This window comes from Gallinula chloropus (assembly GCF_964237585.1).
Source record: "Gallinula chloropus genome assembly, chromosome: 1".
NCBI lineage: Eukaryota > Metazoa > Chordata > Aves > Gruiformes > Rallidae > Gallinula > Gallinula chloropus.
The window spans coordinates 160688026-160714254 of NC_140085.1; positions in this window are offsets into that span (position 1 = coordinate 160688026).

Genomic DNA, 26229 nt, shown 5'->3' on the forward strand with positions numbered 1-26229 from the left:
AGCTATCATCCCCGACAGTCCACCAGAGCCATGGCATTGCTTGTGATCCTTTGCTGTTGATGACTCAGTTACTGGATAGGCACATCATTGCTCGTTTTTCTTACTGCCTTAGTAAAGCTTTACTTTGTAACACTGTCATACTCCATTACTGTTTAGGCCACAGTCACCCTTATATCAACAAAATTTTAAAAATACTGGGATTAAAGAAAAATTGTCATTGTTGAAGAAAATACTGAACATGGACTTGTTTGCCATGTATGGAAGTCAATAGCTATTAAAATATTAAATTACAGATTTCCTAAAACTAAGTCCACTATTTCAGGTATGTTTTACAATTTTTTTAATATTTTGCAGAGTTTTATCCTAAGTATATCAAGAAATGTAATGTCCAATTATTTTTCTAATCTCTGATTCTGTACTCCCCTTACTGTCAGTTTCAAAAACAGTGCCCATCACCTATTATCTTGCAATAATACAGGCATGTGATATTCTGACTTTGTAGCAATATGCTTTCTTTTTTTGATATAAATAATAATTTTTTTCATAGCCATATTTAAAGTCCTGCAGAAAAAAACTGAAAAAAGTGAAAAAACATGGAAAACATTCTGGCTGATTTTTGGATGTAGGTAGTTACTCTAAGAATATATGTGTAGGAATTACGTGAAACAACAATGATTTTATGATAGCTTGACCCTTGCTGGATGCCAGGTGCCAACTGAAACTGCGCGATCATTCCTTTCCTCAGCTGGACCAGGGAGAGGAAATATAAGGAAAAGCTCATGAGTTGAGACAAGGACAGGAAGAGATCATTCACCAATTACATTATCTTGAGGAAAATTAATTTAATGTATTACAAACCAAATCAAATTACAATAAAGACAAATAAAACCAATGCTTCCCCCCCTTCTTAAAAAATGCTATTCCAATGTACTATCACTGTGGATGAGGGACTCGGCCTTAGTCAGCAGTGGGTCTGTCTTGGAGCAAGGTGGTGTTGGGTCTATTGGACATAGGGGAAGGTTCTAGCATTTTCTAAGAGAAGCCACCCCTGTAGCCCCCCTGCTACCAAAAGCTTTCCATGGAAACCTAATACAGTCTTTAACAAGGGAACATCACAGAGTGCAAGTTCTCTGGAGCTTGTATCTATTGTGAATTGTGGTATGGAGATGCAACAAAGAAGAGAGTAATGGATGGCATTATTATTGGAGGTGATAGCTAATTCTTCAAAAATAAGATTTGGGCAAATTCTGAGTATTCTCATTTCTTCAGTCATTTTCAGATGACAGTGACATCAGAGCATTCCTTGGAATGATAGCAAGGAAACTCAGAAATTTCTATTTAGTATTTAGTTCTTAGTTTGAAGGAACTGGGCCTTGTACTATTAGAAAACACCACAAGAAAGCAAATGAACATCCCCTCCCTCCCAAATAAACAAGGGAACCACCACTTACTCTGGTCTTCTTTGAAATGAGAGCTGAATTGATATGTTGGTTGCCAAGAAGGCACTGTCTTCTGCATGCATGGATACATGTCTGTTTCCTGAAGAAAAACTAACCCTACAAACAGCATAATGATATCTCTCAATGCATGACATCTTTAGCTATACGTATTTTAGTTTCTGTAATTCACAAATAATATGCTGTAAAGAGTAATGGGAAGTCTGTTTGTACAAGAACTGTTCATATCCTGGCTTAAATAGTGTGATAAACAGATTTTATGCATAAATGCCTCTCTGAAAATTAGGAAGAAATTTCTCTGAGGCAGATACCTGTGTATTAAACTCATTTATCAAACAGCACTTTTCCTGAAACAGGAGGTAAGCAGCCTTTTTTGAAACTGTACACATCAACACAGTGTAATAAGTAGCAAGAAAGTATACTTCTTTCCTCTTTCTGTTATTTTTTTAACATCCTGGTTTTAAAAATTTCACTGTACACATAGTACAAGTGAGAATGGGTCATCTGTTTGGTTTTTGTTTTGTTTTGTTGGATAGGTTTTGGAGGGTTTGTTTGTTTGTTTTATTTTCCCCATAAAAATTCTTCAGGATGATCACTGAAGCACAATACATTTGGATGAGATTGTGGCTCTTAGTCATCTTCTGGTGTTGCCTGTAAGTTGTCCTAGTAATGTCAATCATACTGTTTGTGGATTAACATGCTATTAACTAAGGCAGGACAATCTAATTCTTTTACTAATTATAGGTTTTTCAACCTCATTAAAAATAAAGTTTGGAATGTCTTTTTGTTCAGAATTTGTAAATCAAAATAGTTATATCTTTTTAGCTATAACCAATGTGTACTATTCCTTTATCATTAAAGTTGTACCTGTATATTTAGGGAATATCCTCTGTCCAAAAGAAAGGATGCTGAACAGAAAGGATGCTTCATGGAAATGTGCATATATTTATTATACAATATAATGTTCATAAGCAAGAAATATGCAATTAGTATAGTCTCAGCTGAAAGGAGGGAATGCTAAATTTATGGTGACCTAAGGGATGATATAATTTATTTAAAAAACATTAACTTGTGCCAATCCCTCTGGGTCAAACACAGAAATAAATGCATCATCGTATTTTCTTTAGCAATAGCATCTATTACCTCACTTTTACAGCCTCACTTAAAAACCAGACTGTTACTTTTAATGAGATCAAAGTTCTAATGCAGAGCAAGGCAAAGATTAATAAACACATGCCACATCATATTACAGTAAAGCTACTATTGGTTACCACTAGGCTGAGTCAAGTAAAAATATCTCAAGATCTTTTTGTTCTGATTAACAGCCTCAGGATAAGGCCCAGAAGCTGCAATAGAGAAATGTTTACATTTTTTGTAATTTTTTAAGATCTTTTCAGATGGCTGAAAGTAGTTCCCATTTATATAAGAGATCTAGCTCTGGTTTATTTTAACATTGTAACAGTGGTGATATATTTGTAAGTAATGCAAAATTAATGAGCTTTGTAAATCAACTTACTTCATGAAAAAAAATCTTTCTTTATTTAATGAACCTGTCTATATTGCCCAACTGCAGAAAATTTCATAGACTGATAAAAGGTAAGCAGTGCTTTTGAAACTTTAAGATTAATGATTTTTACTAACATGTAAATTCTACTTAGCTCTTTATTAACACCCACCTTAGCAAAGTCAAACGTCCTTGCTACCTGCTCATGGAGTATGTTTCATGCTTCATGTCCTTCCTCCGGGAATTGAGGAGTGAAACAATGAAGGGAAGACCTGGAACCTCTCTTTATCTCCTCTTTCAATGATGGGAAAGGAAGAGGACAGAGTTTCTTGTCTTACACTGTTCTGTCCCTGTCCCTTTCCCTGATTTCCCAGAAAAAGGTAAATTCCTCTTCTTGCTTGAATTTTCATTTTCAATTTAATATAGAAATATAGAATCTCCTGAGCTGGAAAGGACCCATAAGGATCATCGAGTCCAACTCCTGTCTTCATTCAGGGCTAGATAAGTCAGAGCAGAGGGACTGGGTGCATCATTCAGACACTTCTTGAACTCAGTGCTGTGACCACTTTCCTGAGTAGCCTGTTCCAGTGCCTGACCACCCTCTCAGTAAAGAACCTTTTCTTAACATTCAGCCTAAACCTTCCCTGTCTCAGCTTCATACCATTCCCTCTGGTTCTGTCACTGGTCACTAAAGAAAGGAGATCGGTGCCTGCCCTTTCACTCCTCCTTCTGAGGAAGCCATAGATGTCAATGAGATCTTCCCTCAGTCTTTTCTCCAGGCTGAACAAACCAAGGGACTTTAATATCTCCTTGTAAGACTTCCCCTCCAGACCCTTCACCATCCTTGTTGACCTTCTCTGGTCAGTGACAATTTTGTGTCCCTCTTGTACTGTGGTGCCCAGAACTGCACACAATACTTGAGCTGAGGCTACACCAGAGCAATGTAGAGTGGGACAATCAACTCCCTGGCCTGGCTGGCCAAGCTGTGGATGAACCCCAGGACACAGCTGGCCCTCCTGGCTGCCTGGGCACACTGCTGGCTCATGTTTAACTTGCTGGACACCAAGTCCCACAAGTCTCTCTCAACATGACTGGCCTCCAGTGCCTGATCCCTCAGACTGTATGCGTACCAGGCTTGCCCCTTCCCAGGTGCAGAATCTGGCACTTGCCCTTGTGAAACTGCCTGCTGTTGGTGATTGCCCAACTCTCTAATCTGTCGAGGTCTCTCTGCAAGGGTTTCCCACCCTCAACAGAGTTAACAGCTCCAACCAATTTGGTGTTGTTTGCAAATTTACTTCATAGAATCATAGAATGGCATGGGTTGGAAGGGACCCCAAGGATCATAGAGCTCCAACCCCCTTGCCATAGGCAGGGCCACCAGCCTCAGGCCTGGATCTACACAAGGTTGCCCAGGGCCCCATCCAAGCTGGCCTTGAACACTTCCAGGGATGGGGCATCCACCACCTCTCTGGGCAGCCTGTTCCAGCACCTCACCACTCTTTCTGTAAAAAACTTCCCCCTAATATCTAATCTAAACCTTCCTTCCTTTAGTTTTAATCCATTCCCCCTTGTCCTACCATTTTCTATCCTTCTAAAAAAGTTGAATCCCCTCCTGCTTATAAGCTCCCTTCAGGTACTGGAAGGCTGCAATAAGGTCCCCCCGCAGCCTTCTCTTCTCCAGGCTGAACAAGCCCAGCTCCCTCAGCCTCTCTTTGTAGGGCAGGTGCTCCAGCCCTCTAATCATCCTTGTGGCCCTCCTCTGAACCCTCTCCAACAGTTCCACATCTTTCTTGTATTGGGGGCCCCAGACCTGGGCACAGTACTCCAGAAGGGGCCTCACGAGGGCAAAGTAGAGAGGAAAAAGCAGAGTAGAGAGGCACTTAAGAGACCTTCTAGTCCTGTGTTTACATCGTGTACGAAAATGTTAAAAAGAACTGGCCCTAAAATGGAGCCTAAAATGTTCTACCTAACTTTTTATGGTGACACCATACTTTTAGTTTCAGCTCTGCTTTTGAAAGCTAAGCTGAAGTTCTAAATAGCACACAATTAAAAACCTAAATACAGATTTTAGTTCTCTCAGTCCATTTGCACCTTCAGCATCATCAGGGCAAGGCAACATAAATGTATTCAAGCAGGTGACAGCTGTCCATCACAAATACTCCATATATTTGGCCATTTTAGAGTTCAGAGAAAATTAATCACCCACTTTTACTGTGGAAGTTCCCAGCCTTACTAGGTCCTTGGCTCATTTTTCACAATTTTTCAAGTAGTAAGAAAGCCCAGGTCCTCTTCAAATAATTTATTTGTTATCGAGTAGCTGAAAATTGCATGGATGTAGTGTGGTTAACACTTTAGCTGATTGCTAAAAAAACCCTGGCAATATTAAATAATAAAACAGCAAATAACTATTCAGAAACCATATATCATAGTATATTGACATGTATTTGTACCCACGAAGCAAAATTATTAGGCTGGTTCACACAACTGGAAAAAAAACAATCGGCAGCAGCAGCCTGAAACAAAATTGGCCTCATCTTCACTGTCAGTTTGGATCAATGAGCCAGGGAGAGACAAAACCTCTTCCCCTAGTGCAGAATATCTCACCATGTGCACTTTGCCCTGGGGTCTCTCTCTATTTATCCCATTTGGTGCACCCCCATCATGGCAGAATGCATCAAGTCAGTTGCAGCTTGGTTGGTTGTGGCAGCAGTGCTGGGAACTGCTGTCACGTTGGGGAGCTGGCTCCCTGTTGGCTTGCAGCTCACAGATTCCTCTTGAGGAAGGGCCTAACGGGGTCAGGTACATCCTTGCAGGAGGCCATGTGCAGCCAGCATCCAGTAGAGGATCCTGGAGGTGCTCTCAGAGCTCCCAGCTGGGAGGTACCATGCTGAGCCACAGAGACTGTCTGAGCCTTTCCTCGCCTGACAGCATGTCTTGTGGTGTGCCTATTCCACTGTGCTATTTGCAGTCCTATCCTCATATGTACTTTAATGCTGACTTTAATTGCATATGTTATATACTTTTTCCCTCTTGGTTGCTGTCTTCTTGCTTGTGACTTGTACGTGATAGTGAAGTTACTATCCTATTCCTAGAAGAAAACTGAAAAGACATCAAAGGTGAAGGAGAAAGAAAGGGAGGGGCAGAGAGACGATGACTCAGAACTTGAGAAAGTTTTTTTAAATATTCTGCAAAACAGATTCTGTGGTAAAGCCATTTATAAATATATGATTTGATACTGAGCAAATCACTGACATCCCTCCCTTTGCTTTAATGCAGTCAGAGGTGCATTTCTCATAACAAAGTACATAGAAATATTTTCAGAAATGTTTTTCTTGGCAACTGTAATCTTAAATCAGTGAGAGCTAGCAGTGCTCTGAAAATGGGCATTCGAGTCCCCTTAAAGAGAAGGGCATTTAATGAGAATGTTCCATTTCCCAGAGGAATTTCTAGGTACTAATTTATTCAACAAAAGAAAATGTTACTGTACTCCTAGCAATGTTTTCTGTAAGGTTAACAATCTCTGAGAAAACCTATTTTTCACCCTAGGTGACATAATGGGTAAAAATATTAAATTCCAGTGGTGGCTGAGAAGTGGGCAAGGACTGTTCATTGTTGACAAACACAGTAATTTGATGCAGATACTTAAATACCGCAAAAAAATGTTACCAGTGAAGATTAGGCTTCTCTAGGCTTTCATGGCAGCTGAACAAATGTTTGAGATTCTTAATTTTGGAATTAGGGTATCTCCTTGTAATTTATAAAAACAGAACTGGCAGAAATACTTGTTTCCTCCAAAAGCAAGATCTACTGAGATCATTTGTCCTTCTGAGAATCAGGAATTAGCTGCCCAGGTGGGCTATAATTTTCAATATTTTGTGAATTGCATTTACTATCTCTGCACGGCAGTTTGCTCCTTTATTTAGAAATATCAGCCTGTGTTTTGGTGCTTGCATAGGTAACTTTGTGCTGCCTCTGTGGTGAAGTATAGGCTATGCTAGTAGACATTCTAACTCCTGTACTGTAGTCTTCAAAGAGACACCACTACTTCTATGTGTTTAGTTACCATTACTTTACCTGTGACTTGGATATCTTTGTCTATCCAGACTTTTTAAGGATTTAGCCCTTGGATAACTAGGTGAGCACTATAAGAAAATCCAAGTGGAAATGTGAAATTCCTTATTCAGTGCAAGTTTGCATAGCATGTAGAGATATATTGCAAGAAGAGGATAAAGGAATATCGATCTGCTGTTGTTTCATTTTCTGCTCAATGCCCATGATCCTCTGCACAAAATACAGCAAACGTCCTGTGAGTATGCGATAATATAATTTTTACACCCAATATTTTGTCACAATAAGTTAGAATTTGGCCTGAGGCTAGAATTAAACAGAATAAAATAATTTTCTGAACTGTGCACTTCTTGATGATTTGATTTAGTTTACTTTAGCATAGGGTATAGGCATATAAATACTTACTCCAAATAATCACTTTCTATACTAACAACAGCGTCAGTAAGAAGCCTCATAGCTCACTACAGACTTTAAAGGACTACATAAGCCACTAGGTGGTAGTTTATATGATTGTAAGTACGTATCTTCAACTTCATCCCTTCTTCCTTCCAATTGTTTGTCTCACATTTAAAAAAAGACATTCAGCTCTTCTGAGCTGCAGGAGAGTGTGTAGTATATTCACCCATTTTCAGAGCCTTTGGGTATTATTAGAGAACAAATGAATAATGGTAAGTACATAAAGAAAGGAAAAAAAGGAAATTAGTAAAAAAGTGTTAATTTCTGTAGAGCATGAGCCAGCAGGAGTCTCTCTTGTTCTGTTCTTCACAGATGCATACACAATTCTTCAGGAGAAAGGGTTTCCCAGCTGATAAAGAACAGTAATTTTTAATACATTTTTCCTGCAGTACTAATTAGAACCATTATAATACTGCTTACATGTATATGTTTTCTTATTCAGCAGAAAAACTCAGAGCTGCAAAATAATGGATATGTTTTTGTTTCTTCTTTTTAATCTCAGCATTTTAGGGAAGTCATCTTGATGCAAGTTGCATTAGTCATAATCAGCTAATGTCACAATGAGAGTGCCTAGAACAACTGAAGCATCTTCTTTAGGTTTGTTGTTTGATTAAAGGTGCATAATGTATGTAAGAAAAAATGTTAGGATAGTAATCTGTTGATAATAAACTGATATTAGCAAACTTCTAAAATGTTGTATCTGTGTCATGACTTACACAGCTAAAGTGAAAATGAATAAAAGAATAAAAGGCATATACTCAGGAAGTGTCTTTTCATCTTTTAGGAAGAAAATCTAGGGGTAAAAAAAGTTATGCTTAATAATAAAAATGCAGTATGTATAATTTTCTACCGGAATCACACGTAGGTTTAAACATAATGTTGACAAATTGTTGCTAAGGTTTCTTTTAAAAGATGATGTTATGCATTTATGAGTTTGAACACTCTTTAAAAAGGGTTATTAACTTATATCAACTTTTCTGAATATTTGCTGGTGTGAAAGTTAATTCATTTATTTACAGACATAAATAAGTGTGGTATTTTCTAAATGTTGCTGTTGTTGTTCCCCAAGGAATTCTATGAAAAAACCAGTCTGTTGTGAGGAAAAAGGGTATAACCAGGTAAAATATGAACTTAATCAGTATTCAGAGAGCATATGAAGCATGTTTAAGCCAGAACATGCAACTCAATGTAAATGAGATTGGCTTTCCTGAACGTGTATACCCAGTAATCATTTTTCAAACAGAATATAATTCCCCAATTAAATAATGACTGAGGAGAGAGAGCCCACACAGTTTTTAAAATAAGTTCTTGAAGGAGGCAAGGGATAAGAGATTGACAGGAATACAGAGTTATGAATATGATGGTAGAGATGACATTACAGCTACAGCCATGGTAGTGCTGCATAGTAAGACACTGTTGAGGGGCAGAAATGGGCCACCGAGAGAAGTGGCATATGCTTGCCGTGGTTTAAAGACTGACTTACCAGAAACCTGCAGTCTGTATGCATCATGCATCTGATACAGAGAAACCTTTATTTAAAACATTAAATCGTGGGTTGAAACTTGCAGGAGCCAGACTGTTATATTTTCCTTCTGCAACAATTGAATAGCTGAGGTGGCTCATCTTGGTCATCCAAATGCCATGGGTAAAATTTCCCTCTTGCCCCTCTGTCTCTGCCATGTTTGAATCAGGGTCAGTGCCCAGCCCCTTCCTGACAGTAGGCTTTCACCCCAACCTGACCCCTTTCCCTCTACCTCTTCAGAGCTGTCCAAGAGGTCACAGCCACAAAAATCCTCTAAACTGTGTCAGGGTAGTCGGACAAAAATTTAAAGCAGTGTCATGCACAGGCAGGAAGATTCAGAGTATATGCACATAGCTGATTAACAACGTTCATTCAAATCTTGCTATGCCAGCCTTGATTCATTGAATATCTAACACTGCAAAAGTCACAACACCCAGGAAATGTCACATAGTTAGGGAAAGAGCAGGTGTTCATATCAATGTTGGAATGAGGATGAAAGTCAAAAGCAACCAAGATCATAATTTCCCATTTTCTGGATATTCACCTCTGCTTTAAATGTCTTCGTAAAATTATCAGGCTTGAGATATTTTTTTTTTTGGGGGTGGGGGTGGGGGGTGGGCAGGGCAGGGACAAGCATTGTCTATGATCACATCTCAAAATCCAACATTTGTCTAAATAAGCCAGAGACATACCCCTTGGGAAATTTGTCTGCTTAATTTTATTAAACTGTTCACATTTTATATGAGCTATAGGACATCAGATAAGACGAGAAGTAATTTCCCAGATGCATTTTTTTTCACAATATTTGATATAGCCCTTCAAAGGACACTCTACATTAGATGAACCTTTCTGTCTTTGAGTATGTCTTACTCAGTAGACACTAAAGCTACTTAAGCTCAAATCACTTCTGTAAGAAGAAAGAAAAAATACTGAAGAATTCCCAGGAATGGTGGAAATTATTTTATTGGATGTAAGGCATAGGATTGGTTTTGTTTTGTTTTGTTTTTCAAAGACAGAAAATGAAGCTGCGTTACAAAATACTAGACAATCATCCAAACATTTTGGGTTTGTTCAAACTAGACACAAGCTTTTAAGTGTCCACCCAATATTAACTTGAAGCATGAGCTTCCAGAGCAACAGTACATCTTGTGTCGATATGCATTACAGACTGATTTGGAGTACATACTTATAATGTAGACTGTAGACTTGTTCTGAAGAGGTATCACAGTCTCTGATGGACTGTCTTAATAAACTCACTAAGCATACCCTTTAAAGCACCACATCAGTTTAAAAATGAATAAAAGGCAGTATAAGCTCAACTTGATCCCAGTGGTAGTAAGTCTTGTAGATCTAGTATCAGGTACAATTTTGTCTGCCTTCATGCACTTTGCAGGATGCACAAGTACTGAACTGCCTGTCTTACTTGCCTTTGCCCTTTGGGTAATCACTATCATTTTAGCGAACTTCCGACTGTACTCCAGGGTATAGGTAATGAAAACCAATATCAGATGCATACACTATTAGACAACCTTATTGCAGTGCTGCCATCGCACATCATTACTATCAATTTGACCTTGTCAGCACACTGTGCAATATGTTCTTTGCTTTAGGTTTTATTACTGTTATTCTCAATGTCTGCAGGAGTTACGTGATCTAATTGATCTCAACAGCACACTCACCCATAACTAGAATAAGTGCTCTGTCTTCAGGCACATTATTGTAGTGATTTCTTGCATTTTTCCACAGCTCGTATCTGAGCCGACCTGTTACGTACATTACTATGCACTGTAATGTATTTTGCCTTTTAGATAAGATCTTGCACTCCTTGTCACTCACTCTCCTTTAACATGAGTAAAGAGCTTATTAGGTATGCATACTTCATCCTCTGAGATTAGCTGCTGTCAATGCATTTATGCCACCATTTATTCTAAAAATGATGCAGGGGAAATGCTATTTGATAAACATATAGTTTTTACACGCTTATCTTCAATATATTAAAATGGTATTCAGGTCACGGAGTCAAATTGAAGAGCTCCTGAGACCAGAAAGACACAATGTTTTCCAGTTCCAAGAGGAGTGTAATGAAGAATTAAAAGAGCTACAGAAGGAAGAATTCTACATTTGCAATAAATATATTATCAAAATGACTTCAGATTGCAAAATTGCAAGGAAGAGCTATACTAGCTGTTACAGCATTTGGAAATCTTTTTAAGAGACAGAGGAGGAAGACATTTTATTAGAAACAAAAATCAACATTTGTTAATCACCTGTTTGAATGGTGAGAAAAGAGAATGGAGAAACTTGATAAAGGAGAGAGACTGAGATAGCTAAAGGGTTTTAAGAAAGAAACCAACAAATAAAGATGTATGGAAGGAGTTAGGGTAAGTAATAGAGAAAGTTATGATAGCTTTGGAAAGGAAAGTGAGTCCTAAGTAATTTATTTTAACCTTGTAAAAGCTAGGAATTTCATCTAATGAAATAATCTAGGTTTCCTCAGTAGACTGTGGAGCAGGCTCTTCAAAACAGTGATTCATGTCTTCTCTCAGAGGCACTTAATGATAAACAGGGTGAATTAGAAATGCTTTGTTCTCTTTCTTTATTTCTACAATAATTATGACCAGAGTTTGAACTAACCGTCAAACTTTTACAAGGCTTCAGTTACAAGGGATGCATTTCACCAACAATATCAAGATGGTTTCTATAGCAGTACAGCCTGGTGGGCAAGAGCACCTGGGCTGATGCAACAAATATGACACAGGACTAAGGCTAAAGAAGGTTAAACCTAGCATGAAGCTGGCAAAAAAACATGGAAGAATGATTTCCCTGCATCAATTGCAGAAGAGTGGACAAGAACAAAATAAAATTAATCTAATTTTATTTCAGATGAAATACCACCGTGCTTTCCCATGAAACAACTTCTTCCTTTTCAGAGCATGTATTTTACACCTAAATGTTGAGAGAAACAATTTGATTGATATAAGCAATTTAACACTTTTTCTCTTACTTATAGAAACAGCAAGTTAGCAATGGCAGCGCTTGAAAAGGATAGTGGGAAAGCTGGAGCCATACTGTCTGTATATTCAGTGCTCCATATTCATTACCACTTTAATAGTACACAATTTTGTTTTAAATTGATGTCTTACAGGTATGTGAATACTCCTGTGTTTCCACAGCTGAAATAAATTTGGACAGCACATTTTCATTTGGTTTTCTTCTTGTTTCTTTTTTTGTTATTGCTGTTGTAGGCTTTACTTCTGGGTATAAAGAGAAGACTGGCTAATGAAAATACTTCTGAGAAACTTGAAATCAGTAACACAAGAACTGTGACTCAGGAACTTGACTCCCTTTAACTTTATTTGAAATGAATACTGTTTCATATCATCCTATCATAGCAAACCTAATTCATACAAGAAACCATATAAAATTTTTTCCACTTCTAAAAAGTCAAAATTAGCATGTTACTAGCAGGTGAATGAATATAATGAATATATTTCTAAACCAATCTTTCAGATTATTCAAATAAATCCACTGTTTAGGAAATGCTTACTTTCAGTGCAGCCCAGACCTCTGAGGGTTGAGCCCTTTCTCCTAAACAGAGGGTGCATGTTGGATGCTGTGTGGGTGGGATTCAGATCCTCAGAGGTGATTAACAGCCCCCATGGTCTGGGCTTCATACCCAGCTGCTGCAGAGTGGTATGGCTAATGGTCAATAACACATAGGAGGAAGCCTAGATATAAGTGTTTATGAAGTCTAAGGCATTTATTGTTTCTAAATCTACATAGGTTTAGATTAGATCAACATTATTGTCACAGCATTAAAACCACCAGCAACTCAATTGTTTCTAAACTTAATTTAAAACACCTCACAAGTGTAACATCACTTATCAGAAGACCATCCCTTTAATATAAATCTTGCTGCTAGAAAATGGGGGAAAAAATCATAAGGAGACCAAACCCATAAACACAAGTGAAAACACCCCAAAATCTAATATAACTTCATACCATAAAGCATTTTACACTTACTTTCAGGAAGCTTCCATATTGATTATTTCTTCATGTGCATCTCTAATAGTTACCTTATGCCTGGCACTGTAATGCATGTTATATTTTATATTTTGGAAAATCCTGCAAACAATCTTTTACCCTACCCTTATTTATGGAAATGTTACATTTATGGATTTCTTCAGTGCTGCAGCATGGTATACTAATTTATAGGTTGTCACTGGAACAATGAGACTAGAGTGCTACTTATATAAGAAGTTGATTTAGATATAAAAAGCAATGTAGAAGGTGCAAAATTAATTGTGTTGTAGATGTACTAAGTATGTTCTGTACTATAGCTTAGTAATTGATGCTTTTCTAAAGTAATTTCATTAGTACTCTTAAGAACCTGCATAAAGAAGCATGCATTGATTATTATAGGTTAAAGTATTATTTAGGCCACAGTTATTTCCAAGTTAAAGAAACTAAGTGGAGTTACAAATTTAAAAATACAAAATTTCTGTCAAAATGTGAAATTCTATTAAATTAGGTATTGGTATGCCACAAGTAATAAAATTATTAAAAATAAAGACAAAAATAGTAACAACAGCAAAAAATTAAACTGATGGAACATTGCAAAAAGGTATTATTTGAGAATACTTGTTTCAATAAAAACTGCTTTTCTCTTTAATCTGGATCACACCCCTTTTAGTGCTTAAGAATGGGATTCCTAGAAATGACATGTTTTTCTAATGACCTATCTGAATCTGCCCTGGTGCAGCTTCTTGCCATTTCCCTTTGTCCTATGTCCTATCACCTGGCTGAAGAGACCATCGCCCACCTCTCTACAACCTCCCTTCAGGTAGTTGTAGGTGGTGATAAGGATTCCTCTCAGCCTCCTCTTCTCCAAATGGTTATATTTGGACGAATGGACGAATGGTTATATTTTGTAAGCATTTATTAATATGGTGTGTTACTACATTTCTAAATGTAATAGCTTAGATTGACAGACAGACATAAATGAAAGAACATCTGTTATTTACCTGTATCCACATTAGCATGCTTGGTAAGAGCAGTAGTGAGGTCTCAAAGTGAATCTTCTGACCATCCCTGAGCATTGATTCAGTTTGAAAGTGATATTCATTCACACGAACTTGACTGATTTATTTGATGCAACCACAACATGAGATCTACTGTCAGCTATGCATCAGATGCACTCCAACTGCTGAGGCAGATCTCATTGTTTGAACCAATGATCCGTCCTTTTGGACATCTTCAAAAAGTAAGGATGATAGGATCATTTATCCAGGGGAACAGACTAAATCCAATCTGTAGTAGAAAAAGCCATATTGCATACAAAACATTACATATATTGCCATTGTAGTAATTTTATCTTTGATATTTTGTTCTAGAGAGCCTCTCCTACGGTACAGAATTGCTTTTTAATGTGGACATAGCATTTTTCATGTACTATTTATTATTTAATTATCCTCTATGCCCTACAAGGGAAGGCTGAATGAACTGGGGCTGTTGTGCCTTGAGAAAAGAAGACTAAGAGAGATCTTATTAAAGTTTATAAGTATCTTAAGTGTGGGAGATGGAGGGAAATAGCCAGCCTCTTTTTACTTGTCTGTGGAGACAGAACAAGGGGCAAAGGTAGAACTTCTTCGCGGTGAGGGTGATGGAGCACTGTCACAGGCTGCCCAGGAGGGTTGTGGAGTCTCCTTCTCTGGAGGTATTCAAGACCCATTTGGATGCTTATCTGCTTTGGCAGGGAGGTTGGACCTGACTATCTTTTGAGGTCCCTTCCAACCCCTACAATTCTGTGATGCTGTGATCTAAATATGGCAGAGGCCAACAGCAGAAATAATTTGTCACCTGTTCCAAAACCAGCACATCACGAATCATGAAGCACATGTAACCCTGACTCCTAATACTTGGACTGAATAATGTGTGAATTATTTAGTGAATAATTTGGAAAAATAATTCTCCAATATGTGCAGAGAAATGATAAAAATTCTGCTGCTCTTTATTACATGAGAAAAAAAGATGAATACTTGATTTAGTTGTAATGGGTAATTTGAACAGATCTCAGTCGTTTATGTAAACAGCTTTACGGATTACATATAAGATGGAATTTAATAGGTTTTTTCCCCTTAAATCACAGGATAGATGTAGCTAACCACCACTCTGCACCTAATTGCTGTGGATGGACAACCCACTGAATGTGGCATTCCTACTGGTACTGAACTAGCTTTATGGATTTTATGTGCTAATTCAGTGTCAAAAACTGAAAGGGCAATTAATGTGAATAGAATTTTGTGACCAAAAATCATGTTAAATTTGTACTTCTGCTCCCACGTTCCATTTCAGTCTTCGTCCCTTTGCAAACAGCCACAAACCCTTCATTCAGTACCCAAACATGCTCAACTAAGTCTGCAGTGCAGACATTAATCTCCTTGCACCTGAAGCTGAAATGTCCCTGAATTTTATTTAGAAAGAATGGGAGGCAAGTCAAAACACCATAGATGGAGATGGTTTATTTTAGCAGGCTAGCAAGACTGAAAGTTTCTTGGCAAGAAAAAGAAAAATCAAGGTACAAAGAACTCAGCACATCTGATCTGTACACCTCCAATCCACGTGTTTGTTCCTCAAAGTTTCCACTATGGTATAGATAAAACTGTAGAAGTTATCTTTTTAAAGAGGAAATAGATATAACTACCACTTGCTAAACTGTATGAATTATAGCAAGATAGAAGGTGAGAAGTGGAACATTTCTACCTGCCCCATTTGGAGAGATACTGAATGAAACTCATTTCCAGGAAAGCCCTATGAAATTTGGATAGCTGAAATGGAGAGGCTTTTGTTTCAGTAGCCTGTAAATTCCACAGCAGGCACAGGTAGAGTGTATTACAAATAATTGTAGCCAAAAAAGAAGCCAGTGACATCCAGAAATTATAAATGTATTGACTAGGGTGTAAATAATACTAACCCAAATATAAGCATAGTAAAATAATGTAGCTAACAGGAGTATGTAAGTATTTTGTAACACTATGAGGGCATAGCCAAACACAGTCCTTAAGCATTTCATGTAAGTATGGGAATCATATGACCACCAAAGGGAAAAAAAAGTTCAATGTAGAAAGCATCGAAGTCAGAAGTTATGGAAGAAGATACAAGCACAAGGGGCTGCAAATTCACAAGGCTTCCTACCAAATACACCCAGATAACTGAAAAGATACCCATCACCACCAAATAAGCCATATCAAGAGGAGATGATATCTTCCTGAGGTTGGGAGTGGGGAAGGGAAGTGGAAAATACCATGAAAACATCATGCAAAAGTAAGGAAAATTGTAGAAGAAACATAACACTCTGCTTCCAACATCCTGTCAAAGAGCTCTCAAGCCTGTGTGGGAATTGCACCTAAAATATTAAAAAGACAAGTGTTCGCTGTCACTTTAATGAACTTTTTATTAGTTTCAATTTTGCTGATACAAACATTGTCTATGGAGATCCGCTATGTTGGTGTAAGAAGCAGCTGAAGCTCCTTCTCCTCCAACCAGGACAGAGATGCCTCCTTGGTAAGCAACTGTGATTTCACCCTTTCAGTAAGAATACCTGGGATAGCATTTTGCTAGAATTTTATGATAATCATAGTCATATATTAGCGCTGTTGCAGTACGTGCACTTATCAACAGCAATTCTGAACTCTTTGTATCTGACACTTTAATAAACTTTTTATTAGTTTCAACTTTGCCAAACTATCTCAGTGAAAGTCCTTTGTGGGATCTAGCAGGCAAACATTGACTCTGATATGTGGTTTTATGTATTATCCGTTAGGCAGACACCATTGAACAAGTTTGGGACTAACACTGGACCTAGCCACACACAAGCTCCTTTCTGAGGAGTTTAGAAAGAAAGTGCATCCTTTTTGAACCTTGTGACTCAAGGGGAGGGCCCCCCCTCAACCACACACCAAACCCATACCCCTTCACTTGACAGCCTGATCATCTTGATCTCTCCTACTAAGGACCACTATGAACCCTAGTCTTCAGTGATGTGTTGTTGTATGCACACAGCTAATTCAGAGTATGTGTTGAAGACACCTTGTACACTTTGTCTTAAGTCTCTGTTGGAGACACATAAATAGGTTTTGAATCAATATTGATAAGTTTTAATGTGTCAGAACTAAGCACTAACATAAAGTATGCTGTTAATGAATAAGTTTAGCAGAGATTTATTTTAAACTTTTACTGGCAGAGTGACTTGCCTTCTAAGTATTATCATCACAGCAATCGCTTCCTTTCTTTGTATATATACATATATATGTTATAAAATCTTATATATTTTTATATTTTTCTTATTTTATACTCAAAGAGGCAGGTATTTTTCATAACAACAGAAACTGAATCTGCATTTCAAATGTTTTGATTTACAGGTAGGTGATCAGCTATTATGTCACATGATAACACCTAAATTCTTTTCACCTGCTTTTTCTTATCTTGTATTTCCACTCCATTTCCTCTTTATGTGATACAGATTTGTTGTCTCTGGCGAATTGGCTAACTAGAGAGTTTAGGTCTTGGTTTACTGGGTTTTTAGACTTCCTTAACAGAAGTCATCCAGTCAGTGCAACTACTCAAATAAGCAGTGAGTTTTTGTTGTTTTCTTATGGTTTAAAGGGACATAGATGAATATTTTTTTCTGCTTGGCTCTGAAAGATAATTCACTAAAAAAGAAACTTGCTCCAGTTATTTATGACATATAAATGAAAACACCTTAGGTATTCATGTTCTTTGTTCTTCCTTGTTTGAAAAATAAGTTTTAATATTACCAGTCAGACAGTGATTAAAGAGACAATGCTTTTAACTCAAAATATTAGGTCATTTGTTGATTCACAAGCTGTTTCTGGGTCCTTCATTTCTGAATTGCCACCCATACATTAAATATTTCTCTGAAGCATCACTCTCTGTGGTGTCCCTTTAAAACAGTAAAAATTAATCAGTTCTTAAAAACAAGAAAAAACCTCATCATTTCTAAGCCACACACTGGGAAACAATGATAGCCAAAAGGTATGTCTGAATTATTTCCCTTACAGCATAGAAAAAGAATCTCATGCAAGCTGATGTCAATTAATTAGATCTTCTAATAAAACATCTAGATCAAAGTACACACACAAAACCCTCCTTTATTGACTCTCTAGTAATTTTATTCATTTTCAGATCTGTAGTCAACTGTTAAGATGGTAAAATGAGAAATAGTCCTAAACTTTCTATTATTTTCTTGGTCCCTTATTTTTTCATCAACCTGTCCCCATAACTCAGCAGTTCTTGACTTCTGTTAATTACCAGTCCACTTGACACAGTTCTGAAACACAAAACCAGAAAGAAAGGAAATGCTTCAGAGACATCTCCTTAAGTTTTTTCAATGAAAAGGTCATTCTTACTGGGGCTAGCTTCCCCTTAAGACATTTCAGGAAAAAGAGAGCAGAGAAAACAGTTTACAGAATTGTACCATAGTTAGCTATTGCAAACAGATAGTCCAGAACTGATAAGGTCCAAAGGGAGATACAGGAATAAACAATATAGAATTACCTAGGAAGATATACAATTTGGCTGGTATTGATTCCATCTAACTTCCTGGGCTTAATATTCTTATTACTCCATACCAAGATTTAAGAGTAACAAATACATCGGTGGGCAAAAAGTTCTTTTCAGGCATGTATCAGATTAATAACTGCAAATTAGCTTGGATTATGCTGTTATTAAATTGTGTCATTATTTTATGTAATATATATCTAATAGAATATATTGAATAAAACTTCTTAAATAATGAAAAATTAGAACCAATGACATAAATATAAATTAATATTTGCCTTTGCTAATGACAGATAAAATAATTCACTGCATAAAATAATAGAAATATAGCAATCATTCAATTATTTTTCTTTCTAATCACACTTTTTTAAATAAAGCTGTCAATCTAGGTGTTCTTATGTTTTTAACCAGTTTTACCTTTAAAAGTTAAACATGTAAGCCTCAGCTGCACATGATGTGTATCAGCCCTTAGCTACAAACAGCTTCTCAGAAATTAAAATATAAATTAAAAAAGTTAACTCCCCAAAAAATTGAAAAGCAGAAGCATAAAGCTAAATAACTTGAGAAATAATTCAACTCTTTTAGATATCCTAAGCCAAATATTTGTTTTTGAACTAGAAATAAAAGATTCCTTTCTTAACAAGTAGAGAAAAGAAATATCTCTAGAAACCCAAAAGTAAGTGTCCTTCTGGCACCTCTGCACAAGTCTTTTCTTCTCAGTAAGTTAAATAGAGAGCCCAGTGTGACTGACACACTCCAAGATATTTTTCTAGTTTAGTTTAGTTTTAGTTTAAGTGCTTAAGTCAGCTGAGAAAATAAGTGCTTCTAATTTTTGACGTGCTCATGTTGCAATACAAAACCTGGGGGACTTTTATCAATCAGTTACTACATAAATACGAAGATGGTAAAAGTCTGCATAGAAAAATCTTAAAATGAACATGGCTTTGAAAGGAAGTACTTTGTCTCACTGCATTGTGCTCTATCAAATCAAAACATTCATACGATACTGACCTTTATTCCATTTAGAAGTAAGAAAATAGCTTAAAGAATAGAAGCTTGAAACAAGGTAGTTACAATAATAAAAGTAATAATCTCATCCTTGTAGAAGACTAAAAGTAGTGAAAACTATTTTCCAGAAACTAAACAAATGCAGTAGCAACAGGAAATTGATAAATGTTGGGAGTAGTGGTAAATTACTGTAGAAATTGAGGATGACATAAGACAATATGGGCAGGAAATGCATATCACAGATTCTTCATTTTAAAGAATTGAGAAGTTGGTAGCAGTGGCATAAAAAAAAAAATAAATAAAAAGCCTAGTGAAGTGGTACTGGGGAAAAAACCCAGATGTTATCAAGGCAGTTGAAATGTCATCTGCCTGCTCTCTCATCTTCTCAGGTGCAATAAAGAATTCTCTAAACAGCTTTGCACCCTATGTCGTTGATATTATTCTGGCCATCTGGAAAATAATTTTATTTTAGAATGCACTATCAAAATGAAACCAGAAAGAAAGGTCACATCAAAGTTTCTATGTCAAATGAAAGTGAAAGTGGAAGTTATTTTACTTTTCTTTCAATTACAGGTACCAATTAAAAGTTTGCCTAACAACTTTTTTCTTTTCAAAGATAATACGTTTTAATGACAACTGATATCTAGCTTTCTAGATTGCTTACTAGTAATTTCCCTACACTAATTTTTTTATTGCACATTCTGGTTTTGTTATGTGGGGTTTTTTTTAAGATTTCCAAATATGTGTTAATACAAGGGCATTATTATGCACAAAAATAAATCTGCTTAAATATTTGGTTTTTAAAATACAAATTTTATATCCTTTGTTTTAATAGAGAGCTAGAATTTACATTGATATATAAATTTGGATTATTTATGTTATGGATTCTCATTCACCATTGAAATGTGCAATTTCTTAACGTCCTTATTTCATGCAGAAGATTCCACTTTCAGATGCATCATGAAGGGGAAAAATAATAATTATGAAAGGTCCTTCTAATAAGAATCCTAGGCCAATATTTCTACTCAGCACCAATATTTAGTTGATGCCATGTTTTAGAGCACTGCTTGGTATGGAAAACTGATTCCAACTCAGAAAATTCTAAGTCTTCTTTGGTTGTTCCTATTTTATTTTTCCCTCTTTCTCAGTATTGAAGTTTTTGTTTTATTTTTCCCTTGTATGTTTTGGAAGAATGTAAAATATTTAGATTTTGACTACAATTAAATTATTGGAAGTTGAATCAATTAAAAGAACAAGTTCAACATAATGATAATGCTGAATCTTTTTCTTTTTTATACTATTTATAAAATGCTTTAACATTTATACTGTTAAGTGAAAAATCATGTAGTCTAATGAAACAGAAGAAGATGGGGCAATGAATTATACATACCAAGCATGCAACTGATTTCATAGTTAAGATGCTTATTCCAATGACTCCAAACAACTAAAAAGCAAACGCTTATAATATAGATAGTTTCTGCATTTCATCAACAATTAAACTTAAATTGATTTATATTTCTTACAAGAAAAAATCTATTAAAATAGTATGTAGAGAGGCTTTACCCAGTGTGGAAATGCATCATTCCCTCAAGAGGAACCCAGTAAGAATAATACTACTACTGATTTGAAAACAATGTATGGTGAACAATAATATTTAAGTCTGTGGGAATCTGAATCTGAAGTGGTCTATAAAGGGATACTTGGGCACTCTGTTCTGTCTTGGATAACACAGTGTGTGTAGATTTCTTACTAGCACTTAAAAGGCTATTGATTTGGCTTAATAGAACACAAAATCTTTCTTGAATAATTTTAAAGCAGAGCAGAAATAGTGAAGTCACAACAATAGCAAGGTAAGTAGACCTTGAGTTTATTTAAATAAATCAGAATCTACACTGTGCTTTAATACATTGTTATGCAGAGATCACATAATGTCATTGGACTGTGGAAAAATACCTGAAAAAATAGACTCATAAAGAATAAAAAAGGCTGAGATACACGTCTAAGACCGTGATTTCCTCTGAATCTTTTTCTTTTTGCAGTCACCTTATGGACCAGACATATTTAGTGATCCTTATACTATGGTTGACAAAGAAATATTAGCAATCAGTGTCTCTTAGAGAAGAAATATATCCATATACATATTGAAACACAGATAATCTATGTGAATTGATTGTGAAATGGAATTGTGACATTAAAGATTGTTTCTATACATGTTAATAGATAAGTATAAGGAGCAATATCTCCAAAATCAGAAAATGTACCTAGTTTTTATTGTAAGACAAAAAGCTGAAATGTTAATTTTCAAAATCTCACTCAACTGTTGTTTGGTATTCAAGGTATGGTAGGTTTCTTAAGTCTCCATCTAGCAAATACCCTAAGTATTGTCTATGGGAGCAGATATACTTGGTGATTTTATATCAAATGTGATTTTGATATGAAGTATAATAGACAAAGCGCAATATAAAAAACTAAATGACATGCAGATTTTATACCCTGCAAGCTGGGTTTAAGCATTCACCCAGGATATCTATAATATGGATTGTTTGGCCTATAAAATAAGTAAATTTATACTGAGGCCTTACTTTTTAATTATGGATATTTTATCCAAAATGTAGGGTCTTTCTTGGTAACTTTAAGAATATCCCTTTCTTAAACTTTATCTCTCTTTAAATGATTTTTTGTTGTGGTTTTGGGGGGGGGGGGGGTTTGTTTGTTTGGTTGGGGTTTTTTTTGATTGGCAAAGTACCAAGGTCCTTTTTGTGTGTTTTGCTTTCTACAATTACACAGAAACAACTTCAGTATTTATTTTTCTTATGAACTGTTCTTGGGAATCCTAATGTATGGTAAAGTGGGATAGCACAAATACTTTCCACATTTTTTATTTAAAATAAATTTATGAATAAATATTTGCTTTAAGGAAAGGTTCAGAACTCTGACGTGTCTCGTGGAGAAAATCTTTCAGTCTCAACCTCCTCAAAGAGATTTTATATTTTGGTTCACCGTCAGATCTTAAACTAATGTACATTTTCAGTAAGTATTTTCCTGTTGCCACCTGAGGGTCTAATTACACAGCCTTGGGGACTGCATTATGAAATGAGTTGAAGAGTCATGTCAGAAATACCTATCTGATAACTATTGTTTAAAAACTTTAAAGTTCATAGTGTGGCTGTTGAGAATTATATCACCCATTTTGCTAGTGACACACATACAGATATGGTGAACTTCTATGTCTCAATCATATAACTCATGATAGTTTATCATATGGTATCACATCCTACATTAAGTGGCATTGCTGTTTTATGATGTGGTGGGTTTTTTCCCTTTTTGAAAAACCTCAAACTTGTTACAAATATTTCCCTAGACAAAAATTTCTACAAGTAGAGTGTATGTGTTTCAACTATCATCAGACTCTGTCAAGGGTATTGCTTTTTTCAGTAAAAGTTGAAGACCTTCTGAAACATCATCATTCAAGGAAGGGAACAAAAAGATGCACTTGGCAAAACCATGACATTTATTCTAGTCTTTAGTTTAATTTGTGTACATCCATGGATTTCAGCTGAGTTACCTGATATTTTGCACATTGGTGGGAAACAGCAAGCATTTCCTCACTTTTACATATTTCTGTATTTTCCTCAATATCTGTCCAATGACATTTCAAGGAAGCAAAAACTGGAGAACAGGACATTCTAGCTAGTGGTCCTGTGCAGTACATCACAGACAGTATCGTTTTTCATTACTCCTTCCATAGGGCTACAGCCTTCTCTTTAAAATCTGCACTGTTTCTGTGATTCTCCTATTACAGAACACAATGATCCCTCTCTGAAGGTTGTGGTCACTATATTAGGAAAACGTAGTTCTCTTCTAAATGGTGCCTGATAATAGCAATGTCAAAGATATTCCTTTAAAAGACACCATATTTCTAAAAAATATTCTTGATTTTTAGGGAGCAGCTTCAATGTGCTGCCATATTCCCAGATAAAAAAGAAAATCATAGTTTTAAGGACTGTTTTTGCAGTGATTACTGACACACTTCATCAAGCTAAGCAAAGTTTCCAAGTGGATTTCAGCAAAAATAGTAACATAATCCCTTGTTCTGTAGTCCCATGTTTCTCTAAAGGAGAAGAGAAGCCTTCTCATTGTGAAGGGAATCACAGCAACATCACTTAAAGCTTCCTCTTTGTTAGTGTGAATCTTCTTGCAGTTTATAGTCTGTTTTTTCCTCTGAAAAAACCCCAAACACAACCAAACTTGAGACAGTGCTCTGGTATTAGCTGCCATACCTTTGTTTAAGTGGTGAGGTCCATTTCACAGAATCACAGAATTGTAGGGGTTGGAAGGAACCTCGAGAGATCATCGAGTCCAATTACAGATCAATTAGTGATATCTGTGCTGGAAAAACCTAGCAAAGTCAAAGCATTTGATTCAAGCGTGGGCCTGTGGTTGTGTGTATTCTTTAACTGTTGGGTAGTATCTTTTAGGTTTGTGCTGGCTAGCAGTCTGGCAGCACATAGATAAGTTCCAGGGTTCAGAAGAGGTTGGAGATTGTCTTCCATATGCAGCTTGGGTTAGGTCACCTTGGCTTGGGAGGAAAAGCCTTCGGCACAAAATCTGAACCCTGACATTTCTTTTCACGGAATAAAACCTGTTCTATTTACGTGGATTCCATTCTCTACCACTGAGAGAAAAGAAACATTCCCTTCCCAGACTCAGCCAAAATACCCCACATTTAACTTACTGAACAGACTATGAAATCTATAGAGATGTGTAAAACATTATTATTGTAGCAGGCATATAAGGATTTGTCTGAGTGAGGGTAGTTTCCATGTTTGTGTGTCATGCACGACCTGTGAGAAAAATAAAACCAAATGACTTACAGTTCCTTTTTAAGTAGAATCATCCTTTGATTAAATTCCAGGTACAACTTTTTTACTTTTATTCCCCAAGTGATCTATTTGTATGTGATGCACAAACGTTAAGACTTGCAGTCTCCCTTGCTGGTATAAAATCCCACTGAGATAAACACAGCAGCCTGCTTTAGTCAAGAGAAAATGTAGACTGATTTTTTTTTTTTTCAGCATAAGTTATAACTCTGTACCTGACTGACTATCTCTGCTAGAGGAGAGAGTTCTTGTAAGAAATTCATCCCGTGTGTGAAAGGTCAGATTCAGAGGCTAAGTGTTCTACAGCAAGCCTCTAGGCTTGTTGTTACAGAAGCCCAGAGGAGCAAAAACATGTTCAAGTCAGGCAATAATGGGAAAAGAGAAACAAAAAAATGAAACTCTGGAGGAAAAAATAATACCCATCGCTGTGTTCTCAGAGGAAGAGCAGACAGGATGAAAAAAAAATATCTAGAGAAAGAAAACCTTTGTTGTAGAAGGTTTAAGTGTAAGAGCCTGTATTACAGAGCTTAAATGATTTAGATTATAAAAAACCCCCAAAAACTCCAACTAACTCTATCACCTAAATGATTATGTGAATATATTAACAATGAATCATAAAAAAGAGTATTCAAAGGCATAGAATAGCACAATGAAATTGTCTATACAACCTAACCGCACCCCGCAATGATATTGTGACGTAATCATATGATTGTTTTATATTGATAGTCTTGTGTGAACCTGGGGGCTCACTTTATGTATAAAACCACTCCTTCTTATTTCCTTTAACTTTGCATTGGGAACAGTGACTAAAATATATCCTAAAATGATAAAATTTCGACTGCTGTGGAGATCAGAGAAATTGCTATCAGCTGGTACTTGTTATATGTATTTCACTGCAGATGCAAAAATATAAGGAATATCTCTCTCTCAAATGAACACGCTATGTTTTTGGGGGTTTTTGTGTTTGGTTAGGGGATTTTTGTTGTTTTGGTTTGTTTTATTTTTGAGATCAGTTCTCGGATTAGTTGCTTCACACTGCCTCTTTTCCCTCATCCTCTCACTCCCAGCATGTACCATAGCCATTGCTTTATGGATCCGAATACTGGTATTCAAGGATGATTCTCACTGCTACAGTCAATTATCCAACGAGAGAAGGCTGGTTCATATTACTCGCTCTTAGGGTGATTTGGGAATGTGATAGAACATGCCCAAAGATACCTGTGCATGACAGCTGGAAACCTGCATACTTTAACAATAACATCCTGATTCATAATGGAACAGAGAAAAGCCAAAGAAATATCAAGAAACTAAGCTTCTCACATATAAATAAGTTTGCTTATTACTGCAGTTACTCTAATTGCCATCCTAAGAATGACAGTAGCTCTTGTCAGGATTCAATTACTCAGAGTATAAACAGCATACAGGCAGCTGCCAGTCAAACCAGCAAGAGCCTGTCCATAGCCTATTACAGGGCTTACTGTTGTATATGCCTTGAGCCAAGGTCACTTCATTTTGCCTTATGACATTATGTGATATGTATTTTCGTACACTTATAAATGCAAAAGATATTGTAATGGCTGCTCTGAGAGCCATGACTGTGTAGGTATGTGGGAGTTAAAAGCAACCTATGAAAAATGCTGTTTATTTATTTCCTAAATATAAAACTAATTTCTATTCACTTACACTGAATGTAGGACATACTTAATAGCTATTAATCTGCAAAGTAATTAGCTTTAGTCTTGCAAACAGAAGATA